General features: G+C 37.5%; 1 pseudogene; it reads right to left on the bottom strand.

Annotated features, from left to right (window-relative positions):
• Positions 1-2,043: 2,043 nt before the first annotated feature.
• On the bottom strand, positions 2,044-2,143 carry LOC138806894 (U6 spliceosomal RNA; annotated as a pseudogene).
• Positions 2,144-23,764: the final 21,621 nt, after the last annotated feature.

Consider the following 23,764-nt stretch of genomic DNA (forward strand, 5'->3'; position numbering starts at 1 on the left):
TAAATTAAATGGAAACAAAAGTTAATAAGGAGCAAAACACAGGGAATTGTCACACGTTTCTTGTTGTTCAATATAATATGAATTGTGAGAATCAGTTTGGCAAAATCATCTCTACTTTAACAAAATGGATAATAACTATTAAATCCAATTCATCTATTTGCCCTTATTGTGCATCCTCACACATGAGTGTCAAAATCAAACCACAGTTTCTGCCTTCGTATTTAACTCACCTGTTATAAATTAGAGGATAGATGAAGTAATCAAATAAAGATTAAAATAATAGTAAGTGAGGCTATGAGTTAAAGCTGAAAATGATTTTAAATATGATAATAGCTAATTGAATTGCATATTTCTTACCTTTACACTATTGTCATGTCCCTCATTCCCACATTAGAAAAGTTCATAGAAAGTTCTCACTAAACGCATTATGCTGCCCATGTAATTGTAACTCCTCTGTACAGTATGTTCACAAATAAAATAAAATTAAATTAAAAAAATTAAATAAAATATAAATAACCAAAAAAAAAGAAAGTTCTCACTAAATAATATGTACAATTATGAAAAACACTATTGAAAAAATATGGGCACCATGTGGTTTTAGCTTATTGTGACCTGTAGGGGGTAGTGTGTTTTTGAGGATTTGCAATACGTTCTAATGGAGATGAAGAGAGGGATGTGCTTATTCTGGAAAACTGGCTAGAAGATTGTTCCCAGAAAGATAGTGATGAATTCTTCCAAAAGGTTACAGTAAAATCACTTTCACAACCATGTTCACTGCTGCACTATTCACTGTAGAAAACTTATGGAAACAGCCCAGATGCCCTTTGGCAGAGGGATGGTTAGAGAAAGTGTGGCACATATACACAATTGTATTGCACCCATCCATTATGAAGACTGTTACATTATTTGCAAAGAAATGGATAGATCTAAAAATATGTTAAGTAAACTAAGTCAGAGACACACACACAAAGGACCCATGTTCTGTCTCATATTTGGAAGATAGAACTTTATACAAGTTTTCACAACAATATCAACCAAAGCATTCTATTTGCAGAGAATTTAAAAGGTGTATTTTCTTATAAAATTGAATTTTTAATCCACCAAAATGAATACCAGGAAACTATCACTTAAGATATGAGGGGAATTCAAAGGGAAGGATTAAAAAGAGTTATGGAGGAAAAGAGTGAAGGCATAATATTCAATACAGATAGTATGACAGTAGAAAAAATTAAAGTGGGGTGAGATTTGGAAGGGTGTGGTGAAGTTATGTAAAGATCCATTGTACTTAAAAACTGATTTGTTGAATGGAAATTCCCTTGTACAATTATTTAAGATAATAAAAATATAATTAAAAACAATGGAGACACTTTATCTTAAACTGTGTTCTCTTAAGCCATGAGTCAATATAATAGTTTCCTCCTTAGAAATGTTCTTTGCAGGTATTTTCCTCACAGTAACAGAAAAGTGATCAACACAATGCATATCAATACATTACACTGCACATCATAAAGAGAAACACTATAAATTCTATTTCCATCTCTTTTAAAAATAAAATTGTTTGCTTTATAAATTGATCAGAGGCATGGATTTTGTGGCTAGTTAGTTCATTGCACATGTCTCTCTTCCTCTCTCTCTTTCATGGTTCTCATAGATAATATGATTGCTCCATAATTATCCTAACTTATTTTGCTTTTATATTTTTGGTTGCATCATTTCACTTTCTGCTCTGCCATTTCCCAAATCATTTACATAGAAGGTATTATTTCCTATTTTCTCATTCCTAGAATAAGCTGCACATGAAGACACCATTGGTCCTCATTTTCAGTCTGTACCTTTTAATACACAGGAAAATCTTTCCTCTGCTTTCTATCAGTTCTCTACTCTCCAGTTAGAATAATTTAGAATAGTAAAAATGGAAAAAGAGAAAATAAATCATTGTGAAAAAACTAACTTTTAATTATATGAATCGCATGTGTTGTTACACTTGTATTTTTGTAATCAACTTTTTAATAACTGTTTTTCATTTCTTGCATCTGAAGGATGAAAAATATGGAATACTTCGCATATTTTCATATCATCCCTGTCCAAGTGGCATGTTAATCTCTATATTGTTGTAATTTATGTATACGTGCTGCCGAAGCATGTAGTATCCTGTAAATTTAAGTAGTTAATGATGTAATCTTTATACAGGCATATATCCTTGGTTGCCTATTTGTAACAAGGAAACCTTATTGTTACTAACAATGCTATTGATCTTATTTCTCTGAAATTCTGTGTATAGTGGAAAAAACATATTGTTCGGTAGATTGCTCACAATTGCAATTATTTGCCAATGACTATTTTAAGTCTTTTTCATTTTAAATTTCATCATATTTTGTAGCCTTTATAGCTAGGTTCAAAGATATGGCTTTTCAAGTACTTATTTATCAACTGAGTTAACTTCTTGGAGCTAATGGATTCAAAGTAAGCCTTGTTGAAGAGCTACTTCTAAACTTTTGCAGCTTAAAATTTCCCAAATGAGGTCTTACTGGCACAAATGTCTACTGACCCTTTACCCTTCTTCCATGTAGTAACAGACCAACCAGAATATCTTACCCTGACAGCAAAGATTATCTTACTGGAAAAAAAAAACTAATCTTAGTTACAAGGGATCATAGAGAAATAAACAGTTCTGACTAGAAAGTATTTTATCAAAATATAATTGTTTATTATACCTACCATTTCAAAAGTAGCTAAAGCCAAGAAGGTGAAAAAAAATTGTTCTTATTCATGATTACCTAATGTCCTGACCTGTCTACCATCCAACCAGGCAGGAACTTACACTACTGAATTTCTATCGCCAAATATTTCCATAGCTCCAGGAGAAGTCCATATTTTTCCTTGATATTAGGCCTTAAATTGGTAATGTTTTAATCACAGTGTTTCCTCTTGCCTCTAGGCTGTAAATCTACAAATGGTAAAGCTTTAGGTCTAACTCTACCCAACTCTGAGGTAGAGATAATGGAATAATACTGTAAAACAGAGTTGCCTTTGATACCCTAACCACAACAGAACAATGAAAAACATTTCCTTAGATTACATACAGTTATATATTTTATATTTGTATGTGCTAATTTTATGTTTCACACAATGAAACTTGCTAGAATTAATCGATAATTTGACAAATAATTTGATATTTATTACAATAAATATATAGGAATATAAATAATTAGGTTTAGAATATTTATTAGAATATAAGAAGTATCAATGCAATGTCTTCGATATAAACTTGTGATACCTTCTAAGTGTTCTTAGTCTCCTGAATTCACATGGTAAAAAAAAAATGTTGTTTTCCTTTAATCTGTAAGGGATTTTACTCTGCTGCTCTGTATATTGTTTTGACTCGCTGGACTCAGAATGGTTTTCCCCATATTTCTGATCATACCCAAATTTTGCTGATATGATGTCCAAAAGGTATTATTCTTCTACAGGATCCACACGTCCTAGGATCCTAGGTCCTAGTTATCTGTATCATCAGATAAGAAGGGCAAGTATTCACACCTAGGCCCATGCCACATGCCAACAGAAAGTAATTGAAGACTCATCTCAACTCCTCATTTCCTATAATAATTCAGGGCCCCAATTACACAGGATTTAGCAGTAAGCAATTGTGAAATGCAAGGCAACTTAAAATGAAAGATGAGATCACAAAATCTGAGAGAAACTACTGTAATTCACACTTTCAATTTACAGATGACCAGCCCATATTAGTGAACAAGATCACAAATGTCACAAGAATATTTTTAATACCCCTCTCCTAATGATTAATGAAAGATTTCAGTCCAGTATAAGTAGGCCAAAAAATAGTTCCTGGAAGGATAGATCCATAATTTTTCTACCAAGGATAGGAAAACTTGACTTAGAAGTCAAATATAATTCAGAAAAACATGCATGCCAGCAAGTGCTTTACCACTGAGTCACCTTCCCAGCCCCTCAAATAAACTTTTTAAAGGCACATTCGCCAAAATGACATTTGACGATTAGATACTTAGTAACATTACAAGTTTTTCAAGTGGAAGGAGCAAGTTACAATAGAGTTGATTTATTATCCTGCACTAATACCAAACAGGTTCAACCATTCCTTAAATTATAGAAGTAGTAGCCCCGACCATTTGTGTTGTTCAGTAGATGCCTTCCAGAAATGTGTTACCTAGATCAGCCTCCCATATTTCAAGCCTAAACATTAGCTAATAAAGTAAATTTCATCAAATAATAAAGTACATTTTAAAAGATCACGAATAGTTGCCTTATCATATTGTTTGATGTTTTCCTTAAGAAATTTGACTTTAAGTCTTGAATATGGGTACTCATGAGAGATGTGACAAACATAAAATCTGTCTTCTATTTCTATCATATTCCTCCACAGTAATAAATTTTAGTTTTCTTCTTTTCCCAAAAGTTATACGTAGTAGAGAATATTATCCCATGTAAAGTAAAATAATCACAAACCATTGTACAAAGCCATTTATAAAAACTGGTAGTTAGGAAAACATTCTAAGCCATTTTTAAACTTTCTTGTTGAATAAAGATTAATCTTCCAAATGGATGAGAATAAAATCATGTCTAGGTGCTTCACGTCTCCAGTCTTGCAAATTGTTATTGCAGATGAATTAATTATGGAAATATAAGCTGATATCAGTTCAAGTATATGCAGGATTGAAATGCCATAGAATGTATATAAACCTGTCAAAGTATGAACAGACAGTTTAACAGAATGACTATCAAGAAGTTGAAACCAGAGAAGAATATTAGTAAAAACAGAATGAATGAAAAATGAAAAAGTGGCAAGCACAACTAGAATACTCAATGTACACATGTGATAAAGGAAGTGGTAAATCTGAAATAAATCTTGGAGAAGAGGTTGGTTGAGAATGATAGAAGGAGTGACTCTGATCCAGGAGCATTGGACAATTACATGGACATATTTAATTGTAACACAATTGCACAACCTTTTGAAATTTAGTTAAAAGCACAACAAAAATCAAACACATAAAAATCACAACCAAACAGCAAACTCTACAGAGTATGAATATGACCTCTCAAAATATTAAATAGTTAATCAAGGGCAGTATGGGAAAAGCAAACCAACTGTTCAAAGAGGGCAGTTTGGGGTAGGGGAGAATTTTGAACAGATTTAAATAGATTGTCTAAGGTTATAAATCACCTACATCTGCAGCAAATATTTTCTAATGGGAGATCTCTTTGAACTGGATATTCCAGTCCTGAGATACATTTGATAGCTGGTGAATATAGAATGGAAGAAACAAGATCAAAACCCATTACTCTGTTGGAGAGAAAACAGTCCTCTATGTTTTCTCTCATCTCTCTTTACTACTCTTTTTCATACTTTTCAGTCAAGTGATTTTGAATTATATCTTTCCTTCTTTGTTCTGGCAAAATAATCGGTCAAAGTAATTCACTAAAGATTATTTGCCATTTTTTCTATTATGCTGTTTATTTGTCCAAGCGAGTCCATTAAACTTCCCTCTTGCATTTGGTTGCCACGAAAACCCAACATCTATGATAATGAGGACAAACTCTCAGGTAAAACCTTTTCTCCAAAAAACCAATCCAAGAAGCTGTGATCACAAATATTTAGCTATACTGTTTTTTCTTTTACCTTGAAAGTATTCTTATGTCTAAAGTGCCCACAAAAATAAGTACTCCACCACTTTTTGGTTCAATTACTTCTAACCTCAAAGATATAATTTGCTAACAAGATGCTTAGAGGAAACCGAAGAATACTCCACTTTTATCTTCTCACCTAAGACTCTCGTTAGATACCATATCAGGAACAGTGAAGTTATTCTTTTCAAAATTACTTCAATAGATTATTTTTCTCTTGGTCTTGCATTTGCCTAACAAGATGTATGGAGAAGAATAGAGTTAAATCACCGATACCTTGGATGACAGTGTCTGTTACAAAGGACAATACTTCGATGACCTATTTCTATGTCCTCCTCTTAGCTCATACCTGATTTCCAATTAATCACAGCTTCTTGGGTTAAAGTCTAGTGAAGTGGAAGGACTATAAGACCTCCCCCACTGCTACGTCTTCATGGTTTCTCTTTTAAAACTATTTTATTTGGATGTGGAACTTATTTTTATGTCTTCATTTGATCTAGTGTGCATTGAAGTGAGACAAATAGGCTCTGTAAAACCACTTTATGTAGGTAAAATATTAAGACAATCTATTTTAAAAAGTTTTGGCCTCCCTCCATTGCTGAAGCTAATACGCTTATCTAGGGCTTCGAAGAATACTGTTTTCTTACTTTTTCCATTTGCTCTTCTTTTCTGATCCCAAAACTTTTTGGCTTATGTAATAAGAGAAGTCTTCACAGTCTTATGTTAATAATGATATTATATTTTTGAGCCACTTAGAAATGTGAAATCATTCGTTTGAAGTATCCAATCAGATTTTTTTCTGTGTTTCAGTGCTTTATATGCAAAGACATTGTGGAAAGTATTATAAACAGAAAAGTGTAAACCCATTATCTTCTTTCATTGTGGAGGGCACTTTCCCCTAAATAGTTTGAACACAATTATCTTTTTCAGAGAATTACTGTTTAGTAAGTAAAGGTCAAATCACAATTTTGATGTCTTTTTTTTTTTTTTTTTTTTTTTTTTGTCGGTCGTGGGGCTTGAACTCTGGGCCTGGGCGCTGTCCCTCAGCTCTTCAGCTCAAGGCAAGCGCTCTACCACTTGAGCTACAGCGCCACTTCCGGTTTTCTGGTGGTTTATTGGAGATAGGAGTCTCACGGTCTCTCCTGCCCGGGCTGGCTTTGAACCGCGATCCTCAAATCTCAGCCTCCTGTGTAGCTAGGATTACAGGTGTGAGCCACCAGCGCCCGGCTTTGATGTCTTTTTTTAAAGAACTTTGAATTTAAATTCCACTACAACCTTGTTTCACACAGTAAGAGTATATTTTTTGGGTAAGGAAAATTCTCAAGGTAACCTACAGTATTTACAGCAAGGTTTGTGAGGTTTGTCTGTTTAGTGTGAAAAAGAGCCATCTTCACCCACATCACTCCCTCTCATCTAAGTCTCCATGGATTTCTTTGCATGAAAGCCTATTCTCCCAGGCAATTTTATTTTTTTAATAGGCTAAGTTGTTAAAAAGTTTGAACAATTAAAATTTACCTGTCATAACTTTAAAACTCTTTTGAAATTCCTTTAACAGAATCACGAATTCACCAATCCTAATTCCATCTTTACCATATTAAACAGTTAAAATGTTGTTTTCATGATATCATGTCCATGCAACTATTATTTTCCAGGGCCTTTGTTATGTTATATATATGACCATATATGCTGATGCTAAGCAAAATAAAATCCAAGATATGGAAACAGAGATTTTTATTTGCAGTTGTTGTTTTTAATGTACTATGTGATTTCTATTTTCTTTTGACATTTTTCCCTATGGCTTATTCCCTGCTGTATTTGATTTGGATACCCTGTGTACTGGTATACATTTACCTTAATTACGGAAAGGAATAGGAACAACAAAATGTTGAGAAATAGGACAAAGGGCAAACCAATGCAATAGCAATGCTCTCAAGACAATATGATGAAAATGTACATTACAACTTGTGAGGGGTATTGTGGTGACGGAAAACTGAGAAAAATGAGAAAGGGGATAACAAGTTTGAAACGTTATGTATTCACTACCTTACAATTACTGTAACTCCACTGTACATAACTTTGACAAGAAAATTAAATTAAATAAATAAGCTACATGAAATAAAGTTTCACTGTATTGGTATAGTAAATATTATTATTTTTTAGTAACTTTTAAAAATCAATACTATTTGGCATTAAATTTGAATTAATTACACCTTTTTAATCAGAGGGCCATCAACTTGAATGTTATCCAACTAGACAATATTTTCACAATATACTTGCCAATATTTTGAAAAAAGAATAAATTTAAACTTTCTCATACAAAAACAGTAAACAGTTTCATTCAATGGAAACCCATAACTTTTAAAAGTAAATAAGTTGTTAAGAGGACAGAATATATGTGTTCTTCAAAATTCCTATGACTAATATCTACTCATTTTCAAATTCTGAACATTCCTACCTGAGAGATTCAAAAGAATACCTGTTTGCATGTTATGTAATTCTGCAATAGATTCATATTCCAATGGGTTGCTACAGATTGAGAAATAAACAGAAAAATAGCCACATTCTGGTAAAGTATAAAACTATGAAGCATCTGTAATAATTAATTTTTCAAGAGTAAGCAATTGTTTATCAGGGTAAGCTATTATTTATGTGACCATCAATCCGAAGACTTATGCCATAAAGTCATCATAGCCCAACAGTTTCCAAGGTGTAGGGTGCACCTCAAAGGTTCCCTTAATTTACAACACTAATAGCTTATCTTTATTGTGAAAAATACTACACCTCTGCTAATGTGATGCCCTCCATGTTCTGGAAAGAACACCACAAATAAACTGGGTTGCATCATTTTCCCACCCCTAGTATTCTTGAGATCAGACCATTTGCAAATATTATTTATATTTATACTTTTTTAATTACCATAGATATTCAGGATGCTAAGAGCGCAATGTTACAGTTCAAAGCAAACCCAGGCAGGAAGGTTCCTTAGATGCTTATCTCCAATAAACTTCTCAGCAAAAGCCAGACACAAGTGGCACTGAGATTGAAATGGTAGGGCACAAGCCTTGAGCATGAACAGGCTCAGAGACAGTGTCCAGGACCAGAGTTCAAGCACTAGGACAAACCAATAAAACAAAAAATTGAAAACAAACCCCCAATCTAGCATTTTTCTCATTGTATACAGAGGCACATAATTAAGGGAATTGCTTCCTGTGTTACATAGGTAGAAGAAAAAGATGTCACACAATTATTCTCCTCATACTATGTTATACCAAAGCTTCAAAAAATTGCTTTTGATAAATTTATAAATTAATATCATGCATTTCTTGGCAACTCTGTCTACATTATTCACATTATCATTTTATACATGAATTGTTGGAATTATCTATTAACTAATTTCTAATTATATCTCTCTTGAAAGAATATTCTAGGCAAGTAGACTGCAAGAATCATTTGTGAATTTGTCAATTAAACCCTCTATTTAAAAATAATTTTGGGGCTGGGAAGGTGGCTCAGTGGTAGACTGCTTGCCTTACAGGCATGAGGCCCTGGGTTCGATTCCTCCACACCACATAAGCGAAAAAACTCGGAAGTGGTGCTGTGGCTCAAGTGGTAGAGTACTAGCTTTGAGCTGAAGAGCTGAGGGACAGTGTGCAGCCCCAGAGTTCAGGCCACACAACTGACAAAAAAAGAAAAGAATTTTGAAATATCTAATAGAATATGAAATTACAAACAAAACCAAAATATTTATTTTAAATCTCAATTCTAATTTAGCAACATTTACAAAGTCCTACATTAGATAAACTTTGCTATTTCTCCAGGCTTAAGCCTTTGTAATCCTTTATCATTTCTTTGGAATCCAACAGAATGATGATTACTTACTTTCTCAAATTTTGGAAGGTAATCATGAGTCATTTTGCATCTAGGAATGTTCTGTAATGGAGAGAGAATTTAAAACACAAGTGAGGATTATATATGAGTTGCATTTCAATAGGAAACTTGACTTCGCAAAAAATGACAAAATTAGCCCAGCATTCCAACTGTATATTCCTTTCTTGTTTGGTTTGTTTTATTAAGACAAAATTATACTACCTGGTCCAGGGAAGGTATCACTATGTAATTCCACTCTCTAATCTTCTGTTTTAGTCTGAGTGCTAGAATTCTAGGCTTATATCACATTGCCCTGCCATAGTTTCTTGTTTTATTTAATCTAAATACAGATTACCAATTCTGAATTTCTCCAGTGATATTACCCACTACACTGCTCAGACTGTTCCTGTACTATTTTCAAATATTTTCTAACATTTGACACAGGATATGAACATTTTCAGATGCACCTGCGGGGTCTCTGATTCATTCCTCAATGGATCCGATACCTTTAATAATGATTACTTGACTCTCTTACTATCTCTGGTCCCTACCTATGTAATATTCTCAAACACTTTTGAAAAAAGTAACTTGAGGACTTTCTAATATTAAAAATTATCACATAATTCTAGTCTTACTCAGGACATATTTTCTATTGTTTTGTAATTTTTCTACATATTATGAGAGTCATTTGTGCATTTGTGTGTGCACATATAAGTGCCTCTGTGTGTATGTGTATGTTTGTTTATATGTACACAAAAGCCTCAAGCTCTTATTCATAAATCTTGCTCATGACTGGTATTCCATCACCTGAGCCATTCTTCCAATACAGCTTTTGGCTCCTCAATTATAGGTACTGTTGCAAAGACTGTTCTAGCCTAGCTGGTTGCAAACTGAACTTCCCAGACTCCATTACATTCTTAGGTTTTATTTCTCCAGAAGTATCAACTTTTAAGCTATAAACATTTTTGTGAGTGTAAAGTCTATGCTGTAGCCGAGGTTTTTAACTCAAGAATTAAAATAAAGATAGATTAATATACCCATTACATATCCTGAGTGTACACTGTTAGAAATGTGATCGTAAGCTGAGTGGTGGTGAGATCTGAGGATTGGGGTTCAAAGCCACCCCGGGTAAGAAAGTACTGGAGACACTTTTCTGCAATTAACTACAAGAAAACTGGAAGTTGCACTGTGGATCAAGTGGTAGAGCATTAGCCTTGAGCTGAATAGCAGAGGAACAGTGCCCAGGCCCAGAGTTCAAGTGCCAAGACCACCAACAACAACAATAAATATATAAGGAAAGAAAAAGAAATATCATCTTAGCCAGCAGTTCATTGCTAGTATAAGCCCTGTTCTCTCAAGATGGATTTTTTTCCATTTAAGTCCATGCTTTTATATCTGACTTGCATTGGAACCAGAATTATACTTCCATTCTACTTTCTACAGAGTTGTGTGATTAGCAAGTGTGATTTAGAAAGGGAGTGGCTTCATACTTCGTGTTCCACCTAGGAGTAATGCTTTCTCTACATCACTCCAATAAATCTACATACTGGACTTGGCTTTATTGTTTCAATGTTGTCTTATTTGTAGAGTCTTCTATAGTGTATTGAACCCATATACTTTAACACAGAACTTCTCTTTCTCCTATTATTGCTATAGTTTCCCTTACTGTTAATTCATATACACGGGAAATAATGTGCTGTACATACACTCACAAAAGGAATGATCTGAGAACCTTCTTCCCATTTACAATTCACTTTAATTTACAGAGACCTTAAAAAGTTTGAACTCAATATACTCATGGATAATATATTTATAAGCAATATAATTTTCATATTTTCTCTTTACTAAGTTTTCTCTGAAACACGTGTTACCTCATGTCCAAAGGTGTCCTTGTGTTATTTCAGTGAAGCCAGTAAACATTTATTATACCTCAAGCAGCACCATCAATTGTTACTGGAAGTAATGGTAACTGGATGTGGAAACTGATCCCAGGAGAGGAATGGAACATAGAGGAATGACAAAGTTCAAGTTAACTTGTGCTTTCCTTTTTACTGTACAAGAAAAGAATCCCAAGGCTTGAAGGAAACTCTGTTCTTGACTTTTTCGAATATGTTCTTTACTCATATAAAACTTTTCTGTAAAGTTCTAGTTGAGAGTATTACAAAAATAATGTGCCATTTGAAAGCCATCATAGAACAAAAGGAAATAACGTTTAAAAAGTGTTCTACTGCAAAGAAACAAAGACATGGAGGTTTAAAGTGCTTTATGGATGGATATTTCACCCCTGAGAGGAATCTCTATTTGCAGGAGTCAGTTATCAATTTCTTTAGTCTGGTCCTGAGTTCTCCAGAGCAATAAGGATTCCAGAAAAGCAGGATCCAGTGAGTATGATCACCAAAAGGAGCCTCTTATCAAATGAGTACTCCTTTAAGGAGGGTCCCAAAGAAATATCTGGGTTTTTTTGTTTGCTTGTTTGGTTCGTTTGTGCTGGTTCTGGGGCTTGTACCCAGAAGCTGGACCCTGCCCTGAACAATTTTCTTTCCTGCCCACCTGCCCCCAAAGCTAGTACTCAACTGCTTGAGCCAAAATTCTACTTGTGCTTTTTTGGTGTTTAATTAAAAATGAATTTGAGAGACTATCCTGCCTGGGTTAGCTTTGAACTAAGATAGTAAGAAAGCTAAGTGACATCAACTGAATAGACTTCTCTTTTGAAATAACTAATATTTGATGAAATTTTTTGTTAAAGCTAATATTTGACTATTTTTAAAAGCAGAGAATATGTCCAGCAAAGAAGCCATAAAGTAAGTAATTCAGCAAAAGTAGGTGCATTGAATCATTTTGGAATTTATTTTTCTGCTTGGGAAGATTATTAATTTTGTCGTTCCTTTGGGGGAAACAAAGTCATCTTTCACTTTATTTGTTGGTCATGGGGCTTGAACTCTGATCCTGGGCGCTGTCCCTCAGCTCTTCAGGTCAAGTTGAGTGCTCTACTACTTTTGCTACAGAACCACTTCCGGGTTTCCTGTGCTTAATTGAAGATAAGGGTCTCATGGGCTTTCCTGACCAGGCTGTCTTTCAACCACAATCCTCTGGTCTCAACATTCTGAGTAGCTAGTATTACAGGAGTGAACCACCAGCACCTGGCTCATATTTGCATTTATGTGCACTGAATGACACTATGTAGACAAACAATGGAAATTTGAACCAAATGATGCCATTGCAGCTTTTCAGAAAATTTGAGGTAGCAATAATATGTCCTCCTTTTCCATTCTGTTACATTAATGACTCATTAGCTATGGGATCCCTCATTAACATCCTCTACCATCTGTATTGGTGTATTTAGTATCAGGAAATGTTCATAGAGAAATATAGAAAGACAGATTTTTAGAAAGCAAAGGATATCGAGTATGAAAGAACAGCATAGAGAGAGATACATTTATCACACAGAGATTAATAACTAGCCTAAGAGATTTAGAATGCTAAAGGCAATGAGGAATAAGCCTAGTTGAAAACTAGTTCTTCAATAACCAAAATTGTTTTCTAGAACAATTTCTGGTATACCTTAGTTACTATCATTTATTCCTTCCATCTGGAGTTATTTTTTCTCTTGTGTCACAACTGTTAATTAGCCTCTGCCTTTTTTTGCAGTCACTGACCAAAAAGGTTTCCAAATGTCACTTAGATTACCCTTCTCTTTGTGATTAGCAGTGACCACACAAAATCCTGGAATCTTTGAATTTCCAGAATTAATCTTCACCTGAAATCTAAGCACATTACTGGCATTAATTGCTGTGACCTAATGACCAAACCTTTTTTTTTTTTTCAAAACATTATTATAAGTAAAATTCATGAATTAGGGACTACTGTCAGGTTTCAGTTTGGAAGGATTCTTTATTTTGCATTTACTAGTTTTTTCTTTTATATTGTGAAAATACTGTACAGAAGGGTTACAATTACAGGGGCAAGATGAGTACATTTCTTATCAAGCATTGTATCCTCCTCCTTTGGTTCCCCTTCTGACCCCCTCCCATCCTCCATCTGCCCCCAGACCCAATCCTCCTTCCCATCCCCCCCACCAAAGTTGTAAAGTTCGTTTTTGACATAACGACTTGCATATCTCATTGTTGCAATGGGTCCACCTGTATCCCTATTTAAATGACGTGTTTTTTCCCTTCCCCTCCACAAATTATATCATTATCAAGTACAGTGAAAGCAAGGTTTATACTCTGGGTGAGGGAAATACAAAACAACCAAGAAATAATTTTATAAATGTGTTAGAAAAAAATCACATGAAAGAAAAAAACATTTAAATACATATCTTAGGGTTCATTTCCCTAACAGCAACTTATCTGATCATTTCTGCTTGACTCAGACATACACTAGTTATTGCAAATAAGGGAAACCCAGGGCTTTCTTTTTTCCTTCCTTCCTTCCTTCCTTCCTTCCTTCCTTCCTTCCTTCCTTCCTTCCTTCCTTCCTTCCTTTCTTTCTTTCTTTCTTTCTTTCTTTCTTTCTTTCTTTCTTTCTTTCTTTCTTTCATTCTTTCTCTATTTTCCTTTCTTTCTGTCTTTCTGTCTTTCTTTTTTTGCTCAAGGCTAGCCTTCTACCACTTGAGGCACAGCACCACTTCCAGTTTTTTTTTGTTTATGTGGTAATGGGGAATTGAACCCAGGGTTTCATGCATGTTAGGCAATCAATGTACCATGAAGCCACATTCACAAAGCCCTAAATGACTTTCTTAAGATGGCATTACATTTTCATTCCATAACTATATCATAATTTTGGCCAGGTGCTAGAAAATGATGTAAAAAACAATACAATACAATAAGTCCAGGAAGGTTGGATGGAAAATGAATAACCATCATGGTCTAGCCAGGGCACAGAGGGGCTTACGTCATGGAGCTGTTTCAACAGTCTGAGCTAGACAGCTCCTGACCCACAGCCCACTTCCTCAATGAGAGGGCTACCTTGGGTTCCAGGCACATAGGGACACTGGGCCACCTCATCCAGAAAACATTCCACCAGTTACTATATGAGAGACGAAGAAAGAAAATCAGAATTATGCTTAAGTTGGGTGCCAGTGGCTCAGAACTCTAATCCTAGCTACACAGGAGGCTGAGATATGATGATCATGGTTCATAGCCAGTCCGGGCAAAAACGTCTGTGGGACTCTTATCTTCAAACAACCACCAGAAAACCGGAAGTGCGCTCAAGTGGTAGAGCACTAGCCTTGATCTGAAGAGCTTGGGAACGGCGCCCAGGCCTAGAGTTCAAGACCCACAACTGACAAGAAGTGATTCCCACCACATCAAGTGGACTGAATAGCACCCATTGTCCCAAGGAGCATGGTAGAGAAGTCAGGCTGAGCTTCCTGTGACCTTGAGGTCATAAGTAGGTCACCCAGCTTCTCCGTGCATCTGTTTCCTCAGCTGCAAAACTCAACAGAGTGAAGGATCCCCTTCCTCATGGGGATAGGGTAATGATGAGAGCCATGTTTTGTTTCATAATCCCACACCTGTTGCACAATTAATAACAGACCCCACCTGAGCCTTTTCCGGGTATCTTCCTGTCATATGCTCACAGAATTGCTGAGAACCTTATCTGAAGGATGCTCCCTCTGTGCCTAGCCATGCTCCACAGAACCCTCTGTATAAATCCCTTGTTTCCTCACAACTGTCCTCTGAGGAGACTGAAGTCTGATGGTTTGGGCACTATCCAGAACTTCATCTGTGGTCAAGAATCTGCTGGCATGGACTAAAAGTTTGGGATAATCTATCTAAACCAATAACTGAGCATGGCGCTACATGTCTACCATCCCAACTACAGAGGACCATGCTTGGTGGAGCATACCTGTCACAGATAGGAGGACCCCGATCCAGCACAGCCTGAGTCTCTATTGAGTCTCTTTCTCAGAAATGCCCAAGACAGAAAGGTGGCTCCTCAGAGCCAGGGAGAGGAAACAAGCAGGGGGTCAGGGGGACCCCAGTGGAGTGTCTGACCAGCGGCAGGGGTAGTGTTGGGGCAGCCACTCACTTGTGCTGCTCAGAGAAGCTGTTGGCAGCTGTGCCAGGTGGGAAGACCAGTGATGGAGGTGGCATTGTGGATACATGGGCCCAGAGCAGAAGACCAGGGGCAGGGACCTGGTTGGGGCCTTATGACTGCTGGCAGTGCTCCATTGCCTGAGGTTTGAAACCCAGCACCGCAAGAAGTGGGGAGGGAGGTGGGGTGCTGGTGGGAGCATCAATTTCCTACTATACTCCAAACTCTCCTCAAGTCTCTTGCTGATCACTCAACCACCTCTACCTTCCTCAACTTCTGGTAGTGTTGTAAACAAACAGAGGGAATCCTAGTGCTCCCCAGCATCATAGAATGCGGGTGTGGTCACCATTCTTGTATCTCATTGGTCAGAAAGGAGCATGAAAGAATGGGGCTGTAATCCTGTGATGCAAGCAGTATGGGCAGAGCAAGATGACAGCGGCTCGCCTAGCCTTTATTCCCAGGGAACTCTGTCCAATGCAGTTGGGGACAAAAGAGTAACCTGCTTTAGCTGGATGGCTGCACAGATTGTTGTGTATGTCTGTTTGTTGCCAATCCTGGACCTTAAACTCAAGATCTGGACACAGTCTGTGAGCTGCTTTTGCTCAAGGCTGGCCCTCCACACTTGATATGTTGGCACTGAAGTTGGAAAGGAGTCTCAAGAACTTTCTTGGCTTGGGTGACTTTGACCATGATCCTCCTTTCACAGCCTTGTAAGTATCAAGGAGGACTGCTGAGATCCACTGGTCTTGCTGATGTTCTTGGACAGACTGGTGAGTACCCTATTCTCGCAGTGAAATGGTGGGAGCTGGGGCACACAGTTCGAATCGTGATCCTGCCACCTCCAAATGGCAGGAGATCCTAAGAAACTTGTTCCTATCTATATGATACCCAATGGAATATTATGTATGTCATGATTGAATGGGCAGTTCTTGAATGATTCTATGATAAAATTATACACAATTATATTATAGGACACTAATCAATTTTAGTTAATACTTTATTAAGCATTTAAACAATCAAATTCATAAAATGGAGGCATAATGAAATACCTAAGAATTGGGCCAATCATACTATAAAGGTTCCATTATTTTTCTGCCAGGACTGGGATTTGAACTCATGGTCTGGTACCTATGTTGCACTGTGTTGGAAGTGGAAGCTTGCCTCCTTCTTATCAAGAAATTCAAGTCTGTTCCTTAGGCCTGATATCGATCCTCAGCACTAGAAAACATCCTATTCATGTACAATTTACATATATGATTTATATTTACATACATATGTTGATTATATTGCATTCAGTGTAGTTATTTTATATTTTTGTTTTGTTCATGTAATGACCATTTATTTTATTGACTATTATGACACATAGAACATTGATTACATAAGGATATAGGTCTGCATATATATTCCACTTCATACCTGACACCCAGGACATTCACAGAAAAGGAAAACATGTGTTACCATCAGCTTCTTACTCAACGATTCAATGTTTGGGAATGCAGGCATCTGAACTCATGGCCTACAAGGCCAAATTCATGAATGGGTGAGTGTCAGCATGCCCTCCTGGGGCAAATTGAGCTGACGGACTATTCCCAGGACCTGAGATTGAGCCCAGGAGTTAACAAAATAAGAACAGATTGACGTGCAGATGGCAGTAAGCTAATAAATATATGTCTTTACAGAGTGCCAGAGATGTCTATACATTATTTAGTTATATAGACTACATTCCTACCAATTCTTGGGTATTTATTATGTGTCCATGTAAGTAATGTAATTGTTTTCTTTCTTAAAAGAAATCAGTGTCCTGAAATTATTGTGTTTCTGTAAGTAATAATAATCTTTTAATGCTTCATATATATTAAATAAAATCAATCAGCCTCCTGAAATCATGCTGTCTAATTTTATAGGAGCATTATTCACGAACAACTTATTCTGTGACACTGACAACATTCCATTTTTATTCCTATGGTTGGAAACCTGTTTCTTAGTATCTCCTGCCATTGGTTGTTGAGGGCCTATATTGCCACGTGGGCCTATGGCTTCCCCAATAGTCTGCCAGCCTTCAGCAATGCAAAGTGAAGTACTCTTTGCAACAGTGTAATTCAGACTCAGGAGGGTCATGTGCAAAGGAAGAAAACCTAAAAAGGCCACAGTTTTTCTGTACATTGTTTTCCCTGCAAGGCCTGGGGGTCGAGGATCCCAGGAACAGCTGTGAGTCCAGTGGCTGTACCCCAGCCTAGGGTGATCGAAGCTGAGGCAGAGTTACCACGACCTGAGTTCAAGCCCCGTGCTGAGAAAAAGGTTTTAAAAAATTAGCTCCCTGGCTTGCAATTCCAGCTATTTATTCTGCCAGGTGTTGGATTTGAACTAAGGATCAGGGTAAATCTGCAGCAATGTGGATGAAGGGGAAGATCACCGTACTTGAAGATAAGAATGTCAAGCCTGTTCACTAGTCCTGAATTCAAGCCCCATCCCTGGAAAACATACTATTTACATGCATTGTAAAGATAGGATTTATACTTACCTATAGATGTTCAGTCCATACATGTTTGGTGTGGTTGTTCCTTGTATTTTTTGTTTTATTCATTTATTTACCATTGATTTTACTATATGAAACCCATTTCGTTTATTACATTGATGACATCCTATCACAGAGCACTAGGTTTGTAGAAATGTACTCCATCATGCTTGACACCTAGAATTCTCAGAGGAAAGGAAAACAAGTTTCACATTCAGCTTCTTACTCGATGATCCATGTGTTAATGTTACTGGGATCTCAACTCAGGGTCTAGAAGGAACAATTGGCCAATAAATCAAGGTGAACACACCAACCTGTGAGCAACCAAGGAGCTAGGCCATTCCCAGGATCTGACATTGACCCCCAGGGTGGTCCAATATAAGTTCATAATTTCATAAGTTCATAATTTAAACATACGATCTAAATTGACATACATGTGTGGACAGCATCTTGTGTATGGTGCACTTCTCCTTATTTTGTCTCTAATTCATGGAGGTATTGTTTATTTTACTAAGTATGGTGACAGGTATAACTGTGCTGACATGGACGACGACCTGTTCCCATGGTTATAGGGTTGCCTATGCATTTTCCATCCTCTTCTTTCACAGGAGAGGAAAACGTGTGCAACAACTGGCTTCTGACATCAGAATGAATCTTTTGTCAGTGCTGGGATTTGAACTCAGGTCTGGGTAGCTCTGTTGCACTGTGGGAGAATTGAAGCTCGCCATCCTTGAAGACTAGAATGTCAGGCATGGTCCAGGGCCTGATTTGAAGGCCCAGCACTGGACAAAATAATAAGCCCACCTTTTTTAAACATAAGATCTCTCTTTACCTACAGGAGTGGTATGCATCTTGAGTTCATTGTAGTTATACTTTTTAATTTGTGTCTTATTCATGGATGTATTGTGTATTTTATTGAGTATGGTGACAGATATAACTGTGCTGACATGGATGACAACCTATTTCCATGGCTATAGAGTTGCCTCTATAGCATTCTCCATCTGCGCTGAGACCCAGGACTTTCGCAGGACAGGAAAAAAGGTGGATCAATTGGATCCTTACATCAGGTTGAATATTTTGGCAGTGCTGGGATTTGAACTCAAGGTCCAGCAGGCCCAATCAGTGAAAGGGACATGTTGAGAACACCAACGTGTGAGCCACTAAGGAGCTAAGCCATTCCCAGGACCTGAGATCCAGCCCAGGTGGGGGCCAATATAGCCATGAATTCATAATTAAACAGAGGATTTATAGTTCTAAACATTGGTGAGCAGCATCTTGTGTTCGGTGTAGTCATTCTCTTTATTTTGTGTCTTATTCATTGATGTATTGTGTATTTTCTTGAGTATAGAATGACAGATATAACTCTGGTGAACTGGAAGACAACCTATTCCCATGAGTATAGACTTGCCTATACATTCTCCTTCCTAGGTGAGACACAGAACTTGCACAGCCTAGGAAAACAGATGCAACAACTGGCCTCTCACATCAGGGTGAACTTTTGGCAGTGCTGGGATTCGAACTCAAAGCCTAGGAGGCCCAACTGCCCAATGGGATCATGTGATCATACCAGACTGTGAGCCACTAAGGAGCTGGGTCATTCCCTGGAACTGAGTTTGAGCCCCAGGGAGGCCTCAATTGTCCTCAATGCATCATTGAAACAAAGTATGTATATTCACATCCATGTGTGGACTTCATCATGCATTGAGTGTAGTTATTCTCTTTATTTTGTATGCTATTCATGGATATATTGTGTATTTTCTTGAGTATATAATGACAAGTATACCTTGACTGACATGGATAACAACTTATTCCCATAGCCACAGGGTGGCCCATTTATTCTCCATCCTAGCTGAGACCCATGACTTGCACAGGAAAGAAAAACAGGTGCAATGATTGGCTTTTGACATCAAGCTGAATCTTTTGGCAGGCCTGGGATCTGAACGTGGGACCTAGCAGGCCCAATTGGTGAATGGGTCCACATGAGCACACCAGCCTGTGAGCCATGAAGGACCTAGTCCATTCAAAGACCTGAGATTGAGGCCCCCGGCAGGGGGAAACTGGGGAGGATAATAGTCACCCACTCATAAGCTGAAGGTAGTATGCAAATAAGTACATATTTGTGTAGAGTAGGAGAGATGGTGACTTGTAATGGAATCCATTCTGTGTGACTACTGTTTCTTGGATCTTTCTGGATGCCTCCATTTCATGACTGTGATGATAATTATCATGCTTCATCAACTCTTCTCTACAAATAATCAATACTCCATGAGTCTTGCCTATCATTTCCTATTCGCATCATGCATGAACTACTCATTCAGGGATGAGATCGATCGCTTTCCATGACTCCTCATAGGTTCACAAAGGAGTATCTCAGGGTCCCCCGCAATTCCCTCCTTGTAGGGGGGGCTGATTTGAAGCCTCAGACCTGGAAAAGTTCATCTTACATACGTTTTAAAGTTAGGATTTGTAATTCCGTACAGATGTTCAGTCCATATTGTGTTTGCTGTGGTTATTCATTTTATTTATTGTTTTATTCATTTATTTACCATTTATTTTATTGACTCTGATGATACATATACAATTTATTACATAGTTTACATCCCATCACAAAGTATCTAGATTTTAGATGTGTTCTCCATCAAGCCTGGCAGTGCTAGGATCTGAACTCAGTGCCTAGCAGGCTCAATTCAAGAATGAGTGAGTTTGAGCATGGCAGCCTCTAGCCAATGAGGCTGTCAGATGGTTCCCAGATCGACCCCTAGGTTTGGCCAAAACAGTGATACATGGATAGGCAGATGGTGGTATACAAAGAAATATACATTGGTAAAGAGTGCCAGGGCTGTCTATCTATGATAAAATGACACCTATAACTTTCCTACCAAATCGATTATTGCATCCAATTTTAGACTAGACCGGTGCATGAACTACACTTTCAATCAGTATTCCTATGAATAGGAATGAGTCTCTTGTGATCCCCTGCCATTGGTGTCAGGACTGGGATTTGAATCCAGGGCCATGTTCACAGGTTGGCCTATGGCTTCACTGATATCCCACCAGCCATCAGCAATGACAGGTCAAGTCGACTTTGCATCCATATCATTCAGACCTAGGATGGTCAACATGCAAAGAAAAAAACAAGTAAAACCCCAGCACTCTGCACCTCACCACTTTTTGTGCTTTCCAGCTTTTTTTCTTCCTAAAATCCCTCTGGGCCTAGGATATCAGGATCGGCTATGGGTCTGGAGACTGCACCCCAGCCTAGGGAGATCCAAGCTGAGGCAGAGTTTACACGACCTGACTTCAAGCCCCATGTTTGGCCAAAAATTAATTAATTAATTAATCATTTATCTAAATTTAAAAAAATAAAGTTCCCTGGTTTGGAATTTCTGCCGGTTTTCTTTCCTAGCCTGGGATTTAGAATCAGGGTCTTGGTAAATCTTTAGCAATGTGAGGAAAGAGTTGCCACTACATGAGTTCAAAGCCTGTGCAAACCAAAATTGGAAAACTAAGTCACTGACCTTGGCAGGGGGAGGTAGTTGTGGAGATGGGAGGGAAAGGATAGTAGGGGGAAAACAAAGGGGGAGTCAACAATGCTCAATAGAAAATGTACTCATTACCTTGCTCCTGTAACTGTAACCAATCTGTACAACATTTTTACAATAAAAACGTATTTAAAAAAGGGAAACAATGTATATCTCAGAGAAGCAATCAGGGAAGGATGTCTGAATAGCTGTACAAAATTCTACACTGCTTTTTTTAAATGTTCAGTATGGAACTGAAAAAACATAACTGCTTCCATTAATAAAAATTAAGTCACTGTCTTGGAACTGGGGCCAGTATTTCTGCCATTGCTAGGATTTGAGCTCACCATCCAGGTAACTCTTTTGCAGCATGGGTGAAGGCAGAGCTCACTGTCCTTGAGGAAAAGAAATTCAGGCTAGAATTCCCATGTCTTGAATGAAGGTCCTGCAAGAGAAAAAATATTTCTATACTTATGTAATATATGATATATATTTACATATGTATGTTAATTTCATATTATGATTTTATTATTGATTTTGCATTTTATTTTTCTTTGATTTATTTAATGATTATTGTATTTAGTATTATTATACACAATGTTTTTTACATTTTGCACATATATTATAATATTAAACACAATAATTTAGGATATTGACTCATTTTTCATTATTATTTTATTAAGTGTTGAAACACAGTACATAATTAAATGGAAGCATTTGTCACAGTCTTCACATGTTTAGAGTCTGCCCCAAGTATGAGCTTTGTCTTATCTTTGGACATCTTCCCATTGGGATTTCTTTTTATAGTCAGTTTATAGTCAGAAACCTTTTTTTGAGGATAGGCAGGTGAGGGATAAAATTGGAAAGGTGGCTTAGAAATGTGGCTTAGTGGTAAAGAGCTTGCTCAACATGCATGAATCCTTAGTGCCACATACTCAGAAAAAGCCAGAAGCTGTGGAGTGGCTAGACTTGAGAAAAAGAAGCTCAGGGACAGTACCCAGGCCCTATGATAAAGCCCCAGAAGTGTCAAAAACAATAGGCGAGATGACAGTGGCTCACACCTGGAACCCTAGTTTGTCAGTAGACTGAGAGCTGAAGACCAAAGTTCAAAGACAACCTAGGCAAGGAAAAGCCTGTTAGACTCTTATCTCCAGTGAACCACCAAAAGACCCCATGAGGTGCTGTGGCTAAAGTGGTAGAGTGTTAGCCTTGAGCTGAAGGGACCAGGGACAGTGCCCAGGCTTGAGTTCGAGACACACACCTGGAAAAAAAAGTGAGGGTTTATCAAAGTACTTTTCCTATTTACTAATTAGGAGAACATTCTCTGGAAAATGAACACTGATGTACACCAGAATTGGAGGTAGAGCTCCAGGTTCAAGTGTAGCAGATCCATATACCCAGCCTCTCAGACTCCAGCATTGTAACCTTGTGTCCTACAGGGTTCTGAACGGTCCATTGTTGAAAGGCTTAATATGTTCCCCAAACACTTTGCGATAAGCATTTGACTTGTATTGTCAATGTCATTACAGTTCTGAACCTACCAGAGCACCAGTAGCTCACGCCCATCACCCTAGCTCTGGAGCGTGAGGTCTCAGGAACACAGGGTATAGCCAATCAAGGCAGGGAAGTCTATGACACTCTGACTTCCACTTCTGAAAGGTCAGATGTTCAAAGAGGTTCTTGTGTTTCCCTTGGTGATGAGAATTTACTGGCACTTTAAATGTTCTTAGAGTTCCTGAGTTATCAAAGGAGGAAAGAAATATCAATGACCCATCCGAGGTTCAAATGAAGTTCTCAGGATCCAAGCTCTAGCCCTGTTAGCAGGATGAACTCCAGTGTAACACTGTATTTGAAGGACAGAAAACAGTTGCAAAAGCCAGGCTAGGTGCAGAGACCTAGGCCTGCAGGATTAGGAGGCAGAATGTACACACTAAACAGGGAAGTGAGCTGCAAAACCACTTCATTCATTCCAGGAACAACCAGCAATGAAGGGAAACCTGAAATATTTGTTAGTTACACCAGGGTCAGGCTTTTCTCAGCCTCTTCAAACAATGACTAATTAACCTTCCTCCTTCAGTGAAGGGAGCCTCAGGCTATCTTTAGGTTACCAATAGAGAGCCAGTTTATTGGGGGAGAGGGGAGGAACAGAGTAGAAAAA

This window comes from Dipodomys merriami, unplaced genomic scaffold (genome assembly GCF_024711535.1).
Source record: "Dipodomys merriami isolate MVZ:Mamm:240054 unplaced genomic scaffold, mDipMer1.0.p SCAF_100, whole genome shotgun sequence".
NCBI classification, from domain to species: Eukaryota; Metazoa; Chordata; class Mammalia; order Rodentia; family Heteromyidae; genus Dipodomys; species Dipodomys merriami.